Consider the following 7,881-nt stretch of genomic DNA (forward strand, 5'->3'; position numbering starts at 1 on the left):
ACCATCTCTCCACCCCACAGGCTTACCACGGCGGCTCAGTGGTAGAAGAATCGGCCTGCAATGCAGGAGACACAGGTTTGATCCTTGAGTCAGAAAGATCCCCTAGAGAAGGAATAGGCAATCTACTCTAGTATTCTTGCCTGGAGAATCCCATGGATAAAGGAGCCTGGCAGGCTACAGTCCACAGAGTCACACAGAGTCAGACACAAATGAAGCGACTTATTGCACACACGTGCAGAAATCTTCATTGCAGTGCTTGGTCTTCTCTAGTTGTGGCAATCAAGCCCAGTAGGTGTGGCGCGCTAGCTTAGCTGCCCCTTGGCATGTGGGATCTAAGTTCCTGGACCGTGGGTTGGACCTTTGTGCTCTGCACTGGGAGGTGGATTCTCAACCAATGAACCATCAGGGAAGTCTCTTTGTCTTCTTTTTCTGGGTAGATGCTCCCATGCAGCACAGTTACTGGTAAAGCTGCCCCCTCCCTCCCTCCATTCATTCATTCACTATAAGGCTGGTATCTGTTTTTCCTAATGTCTCCCACCCAGTACAGGGACTTCGCAGACAGAAGCCATCCTTGGGGGCTGGGCCAAGTGTAAAGTCTTAGAGCACTGCCTTGCTTGCCATCAATGCCCTGACTTCCTTCCTGAACACCTCCTTGGGTTGTTTCCTTCCTCTTCCTTCCTTCTTTAGAATAAACTCTCTCGGACTTCCCAAGTGGTACAGTGGGTAAGAATCCACCTGCCAACGCAGAGGACGTGGGTTCGATCCCTGGTCCGGGAAGATTCCACATGCTGTGGAGCAACTAAGCCCATGTCCCACAACTACTGAAATCTGCGTGCTCTATAGGGTCCACGACATAGAGCAGCCCCCGCTCTCCCAAACTAGAGAAAGCCCTCGAGCACCAATGGAGGCCCAGCATAGCCATAAATAAATGAAATTATGTCTTTTTAAGAAAGAATACCCTCTCTCTCCTTTAGGAACTTCCCTGTATAAAATCCCAATGTGCTCTAAAGTCTGGCCTTCCAGAAACAGACCACTGAAACTTCCACAGACAAACCTCCCCACCGTGTCCAAGGGTCAGGTTTCCATGTGGAGAACGGTCTCATGGGCACATCTTTTTTTTCCCCAACAGTTTCATCTCTTTCTCTAAAATGAACAATCAGTCATTTGAGGAGCGAGAAAGACTGAGTAGGAGGGAAATCTGCAGCAAAAAGAGGCTAATTTGAGGACCTGGAGAAAAAGAAATCCTGAGGAGACAGGAATGGGAGTCTCTCAGAGGAACCCAGGGGTCGGAGATTTCAGCAGATCGCTGGTGACCTTCGAGTCCCTCCTGATCCTGTTCACCCCCAGCCCATCTCTCAGGGGGTCAGCACCACCCCCTTCCCCCTTGCCACTACCTTCCACACCCTGCCTGTCACCCGTCTGTCACCATTCTGTCTTACTTCTTCCAAATGTCTCTAAGAGACTTCCTTGGTGGTTCAGTGGTTGAGACTCTGGTCTGCCACTGCAGGGGGGCACGGGTTGGATCCCCAGTCTGGGAAATAAGAGCCCATATGCCGAAGGCCAGAAAAAAAGAGGGAAGGCAGAGAGAACATGGGGCCACCCACAGTGCTGGAGTCATTAACCTCTGCCTCACCTGTTTTAAAAAAAAAAGTCTCTAAGATTAGCCATTTCTTTTCCATCCCATCTCTTTCCATCACTAAGGCTGATCTTGCTCCTCTGTATCGGTTCTGCCTCTAATCACCAGCAATCCTCCAAATACACCCCTCTAATGGTGCCCCATCCTGGGTTAAAGAAATGTCAGCCCACGCCAGCGGGGGGCAGGGGAGGGAGAGACAGGGATGTGCTTCCTTGAAAGAAACCCTTCACTGCAGCTTCCAGAGGGTTCGTGTCGCATGCAGCCACCCCCTCCACTACCTGAGAGGGTCCTTTCTCCTGTCCTCCTGCCTGCATCCTACCTACCACCCACAGACCATCCTCTCCAGCACATCTTCTCATCTCCTGCTTTGCTTGCACATGGAACATGCCTACCCCAGCTGTGGACTGTGACCATCCTACTACTGGTTAGAACATCACTTTCAACCAAAAGCCTTTGCAAAATTCACAGAGCCTTGTGGTCTGTAACATCAATTGTAAAGACCCAAATGGAGCTTCGCTAAAGACAGATTTCTAAGGGCAGGGATGGTAGTTTAGCGTCAGATTGTTTCAAGTGATCCCACGGCTGTTAGTTTTGTCCTTCCCATCTGTCTGCAGCTGCCGGAGGGGCGTCAGATCTCCCACAGAGTGTGACTTGGGGCGGAGTGTGACTCGGGGCGGGGCTCAGGGGACCACTCACTAAACACATCTTAATTGATTTATTGATTTCTTCATTCTGCCTTCAACAAACATTTATTTACTGCCTGCAGAGAACTCCCAAGTAGACTCTTACTTCTCTGCCCAAACTGCACTGAAATCTCCAGTGCCTGCCTGAAAGGGAACTTGGGCAAACAGAAGCAGCCGGATGGAGAGCAGGTCTGGCTGCCTCCAGCTCCCCTCAAGCTGCTCCCGGCTGCAAGGGCTGGGACGTGTGGTGCGGAAAGTGCACTTGCCACGTGCTGTTTGCTCAGCAATAACCCTCCTGAAGCACATGTCTGTTGGTGAGAACTCGGCCTGAAAAAGTCAACAGAGGGCTTCTGGCTGCTTCCCCAGGAGCGTCGGGCTACTGATGCCCATAACGCACATCCGGGACTTCCTGTCCTCCGTTTAGTAATTGCAAAGGGAATCCTGGCTCGGCTTCCCCTTCTCATGGGCCTGTGGTTGGGGCTTCCTTGAGGGAGGCGGCTTGGGAACCTGTTTCTAGAAGTGGCTCCTCCAACTGCTGCCCCTCCCCACCTGGCTGAAGCTCCCTGGATGCTCAAACCAGAAGCCACATCTGAGTGGATATGTGGACAGTGGATGCTGAGGGCCAGGGGGTGGTACTGAGGCAAAGGAAGGGACATGGGAGAATTGACTGGCAATAGTGCTCAGTCGTGTCTGACTCTTTGTGACCCCATGGACTGTAGCATCCCCAGGCTCCTCTGTCCATGGGATTTCCCAGGCAAGAATACTGGAGTGGGTTGCCATTTCCTCCTTCAGGGAATCTTCCTGCCCCAGGGATTGAACCCATGTCTCCTGCATTAGCAAACAGATTCTTTATCATTGAGCCACCAGGGAAGCCCTGGCAACAGAAATGAACACATATCTTCGGTTCACATTGAAAGACCTAGTCAATGATTACATGTTTTTATTATTTACCTGGTAAAAATTCCCTTAAAAAAAAGAGAGAGAGAGACGGACAGGAGGTTTGATGCTTCCCCTGAATTTAAGGCTCCGTCTAGTGCTTTTGTGGCCGTCTTTGTCCCTCCGAAACCTCTGGCTTCTGGGCTAGGCTCCGAGCAAGGAAATCAGTGGGAAGGGCTGAGGTCTGCTGATCTTGGCCTGGAAGAGGGTCTGCTTGGAGCAGAAAGTTCGGAGCCAGAGGCAGGCTGTGGCCCAGTGAGGTGATTCTCCCAGCCTCCAGATGACAAAGGTTGCATTTACACCTGGCCAGGAGGTTTAATCATCTACCATTTCCAAACACAGCAGGCTAACAACCGGCTGGCCTGAAAATCATAAATTAAAAAAAATCACCGACAAAAGGCAGCGTAAGAGGAAGGAGGGAAGAAGTGGGTCAGTGTCTTTGCTCGTGAGGGCCCTGGCTGGGGGGACTTTGGATAGAAGGGCTGTAGAGGGGGGCCATGGTGGGGCCTGAGTGAGAGTCTTGGGTGGGCGGCTTTGAGTAGGAGGCCTCTGGAGGGGGGCCATGGATGGGGGCTATTGGGGGTTGTGGGTAGCCCCTTGGTGAAGAGTTGGGGGTGGTGTCCCTTGGAATGCCTGGGCCGAGAGGCTGAATGGTATTCTCCAGGTGAGCTGACTCAGCCCAGTTGTCACGGGCTCCATGAGAAAATGGTCACCTGCCCCACGGGTTGTCTTTCTCACGTGACTGAGCAAAGATGTCTCTGCCATAAAGGTCTTCCTTCAGAGGCTTGCGGAGAGGGCTGTGCCCTGTTGCTGGCTTGTCTATGCCGTCGCCTTCCGGTTAGAGGTGGTCCAGCTAGGCACCAGGCAGTCTGGCCTAGGGTTGCCCACTCCCTGCCTCATGCCAGGCAGTCTGAGTTCAAGTCTCAACTCCAACATTCACTTGTGGCCTTGTGCAGGTAACTTCAGCTTCCTAAGCCTGTTTTCCCACCTATAAAATGTGGATGGTACTTGTCCCTGCCTCATAGTTGCCAGGGAGAAATGAGATCACATGGGATTGCTACTGCTTGGAAAAATGCACGATTTGTTTGGGGCATGAATGGTCAACTTAGGTGCAGAGTGATAGTGGCTGTGCTCAAGGTGTGTGAACCAAAATGATGCTGAATTTCCAGGTGGAAGGAACTAGGAGGCACTTGCACTCAGGGAATGGTGTTTATATGTTAATTTTTCATGCGTTGCTTTGAACCACTGAGAAAGAGCTATAGAGCCTCACTGATGAATAGGAGCTCCATAATAACATTTTTATGGCAGAGGAATGAACCACCTCTTCAGTGATTAGCAATAAATATTATTGAATGTCTGCTATATATATGACATGCTGGGCAGTGAGGGGACGTGGCAGAATTGATCCAGGCCCTCCTCCCTCAATAAATTTACCATCTTGATAGGGGACAAGACATACATGTAAATAGATAACCAACAACTCAAGATAACATATGTCAAATGCCAGAAGAGTTGTATCGTAGACAAACGAACTTGTGTCTTATCTTCCACTCACTTCATGAAAACAGAAACCACATCTGTCTTGTTCACCACGAGGTCCCCTCTGCCCATGTCTGCATTATCGCTAAGACTTACTGAGCATTTAACTGTCATCCAGGCACCTTTGCCCTTTCTAGGTATTAAGTCCTCTAAGCTTATAATACAGACTATAATGGAGATACATCAACAGCTGCCCCCCTGCCCCCTGCCTTTTTTTTTTTTTTCGGCTGTGCCATGAAGCTTGCAGGATCTTAGTAATAGTTCCTGGACCAGAGATGGAATCTGTGTCGCTGGCAGTAGAAGCATGGAGTCCTAACCACTGGACAGCCAGGCAAGTCCCAATAGCCCCGTTTTTAAGATTTTAAGGAAAGTGAGGCACAGGGAGATGGAAAACTTGCTTTTGTAACGTCAGACACAGACAGCTGCTGTCTTCCTGTGCCTGGTGCCGTGGCTAGCATGGGGGACAGGAAAACATGTTCATAGGGGCCCCCCCCCAACATCCCAGGCGCTGTGCTAGGCCCTTTAAGTGAACAGTCTCACATCATCTTCACACGATACTTCCTGCAGGAGAATCTCATGTTGCTCATGTTAAGGAACAAGTGGGTCAGAGAGGTCAAGATCATGCCCAAGTTCTGGGTTAGTAGGGGGCACTGCCTGAATCTACTCCTTAACCAAGGGACTGGGGACTTCCCGGGTGGCACTAGTGGTAAAGAACCCACCTGCCAATGCAGGAGACCTTACAGATGTGAGTTTGATCCCTGGGATGGGAGGATCCCCTGGAGGAGGGCAAGGCAACCAACTCCAGTATTCTTGCCTGGAGAATCCCATGGACAGAGGAGCCTGGTGGGGCTACAGTCCATGGGGTCTCAAAGATTCAGAAGTGACTGAAGTGACTTACTTAGCGTGTATGCATTCACCAAGGGACTGACCTGGATCAGCGCAAGCGTTTGGAGTTCAGAGGATGGGGTGGTGAAGGAAGTCTTCTCCCAGAAAGAGTAGATGGATTCTCCAGAAGGAACCAGATTCAGATCAGTGGGGAGCATGAGAAAGAGGAGGAAATGCAGTGGGAAGGCTGCATAGGACCCTTGTTGGGTGTTTGTGGCAGCCTCCTGGCTGGAGAGAAGGGCATGTGTGGGTTGGCAGGGGCTGGGACAGGGCGGAAGGGAGATCTGGGATAGATTATAAAAGGCCTTGAGTACCAGGCAAAGGAGGCGAGTTCCTGAAGGACAAGATTTCACAGAAATAAGCTGGCCACGTTTGGAGGGCTTAATGTATCTGGATCTCTGGCCGGGTCCAAACAAATGATAAGCCTGGCATGGCCTTTCGTTTCTTCAAGCTTTAGTTATAGTGAGTTACATAACATCTTTAATCAAGGCCACTGGAAAATTACACAAAACGTTTGTTTCATATGGCATGGGAAAATGTAAAAGCCTTGCAGAGGGATGCCAGCGCCTCCCTCCCTCCCTTTCTTTCTGCTCCTACTTTTCAGTTACCAGGCGCTCTGAAGTTGCACTGCCCTGTGACTGTGGAAACGGAGCTGGCAGTGAGGCACAGGGTGTGGACTGTAAGGCAGCAGGAGAGCTCAGTGCCGCTAGAAAGTGGTCATTTCAGCGCCAGGGACCCCGGGGTTCCGGCCCCAGAGCTCTCGGTGCCACTGCCACTAGTTTGGGCTCCAATTGCGTGTGTGACCTTTAACCCTGATGCTGACGACTCCAAGGTTTTGTTTTTCCACCTGTGCAAAGGAAGACCTAGTTCTGCTGCCTTTGCTCGAATGAGCGAGGAGGTTTGCTGAAGGCCAGTGGGAACCCGGACATGACGCAAGCAGCAGAGTTACCACTCTGGGTAGAATCCTATGGTGGAAGCACTTCCCTGTTGGCTCCATTATAAAGGCAGCATCTCAGCAGCCAGACCTGCTCTGTCTGCTACTGGGAAGCCTGGATGGGGATGGAGGCAGGGGGAGGAAGCCAGTGGAATAAAGACATCTAGACTGTTTATTGCTCTTTTGTTAGTGTTTCTTATTTTGTTTGCTGTGTTTCCCGGGCCTATGTGTGTGTGCTCACTTGTGTCTGACTCTTAGCAACCGCATGGACTGTAGCCCGCCAGGCTCCTCTGTCCATGGGACTTTTTTTTCAGGCAAGAATACTGGAGTGGGTTGCTATTTCCTCCTCCAGGAGATCTTCCCAACCCAGGGATCAAACCCAGGTCTCTTACATCTCCTACATTGGCAGGCAGATTCTTTACCACTAGCGCCACCTAGGAGGCCCCTCTCGACTTTTGGAAAGTTTAAAAAAGAAAAAATGTAAGTGGGGTATCTGACAGCTTGTTCTTTGATGAGAAGTATCTAAACTTAGCCAATGATAAAAGTCAGAAGATGGTGCTGGTATTTAGCTCTCTAATTTAGTATGCAAATCTTTGTATTTCTTCTTTTTTTTTTTTTTGATTGTTTTATTTTTTGGCCACATCTTGAGGCAGGTGGGATCTTTGTTCTCCCAACAGGGATTGAACCTACACACCCTTCACTGGAAGTGAGGAGTCTTAACCACTGGACTGTCAGGGAAGTCCTTATATTTCTTTTTTGGAAAATAATTTTTTAAGGGCAAAAATGGTTCCTTAAATTACCAAAAAATAATTGTTAAAATGTCCTTCATAACTGTTGCAAAATCTTCTCTCACTTGTTCTAAGCCTCAGAAAAGTCAAATTTGAAGGAGACATGGGGTGGATTGCAGGTCACGTGGAACTTATCGTGGAGGGGCAGACTCGGCTGAAAATAGGTTTGGGATTTTCCTCAAAACTCTCCATATTTTCCAAATGGATATTTGGAAACCTTTGATTAGGCAAGCTGGCTTTCTTGTTTTCCTGTCCCCTTACAAGATTCAAACTCAGTTGGCCACCCACTGATACAAATCTGTAAATAAACTAAATCCTTCCTTTGAACACACTAGTCCCTTGCTTGCTATCTTATGAAGATGTCTGGGGAAGAGGCTCAGCAGAGGCCAGTGTGTCTGCCCTTTGCTAAGCAGACCTGGAAGGCGATAGGTCTCTTGGAGAGAATTCAGGGAAGGACAGACCACAAAACACGCCTGCGGA

This window comes from Bison bison, unplaced genomic scaffold, assembly GCF_000754665.1.
Source record: "Bison bison bison isolate TAMUID 2011002044 unplaced genomic scaffold, Bison_UMD1.0 scf7180017864498, whole genome shotgun sequence".
Classification (NCBI taxonomy): domain Eukaryota; kingdom Metazoa; phylum Chordata; class Mammalia; order Artiodactyla; family Bovidae; genus Bison; species Bison bison.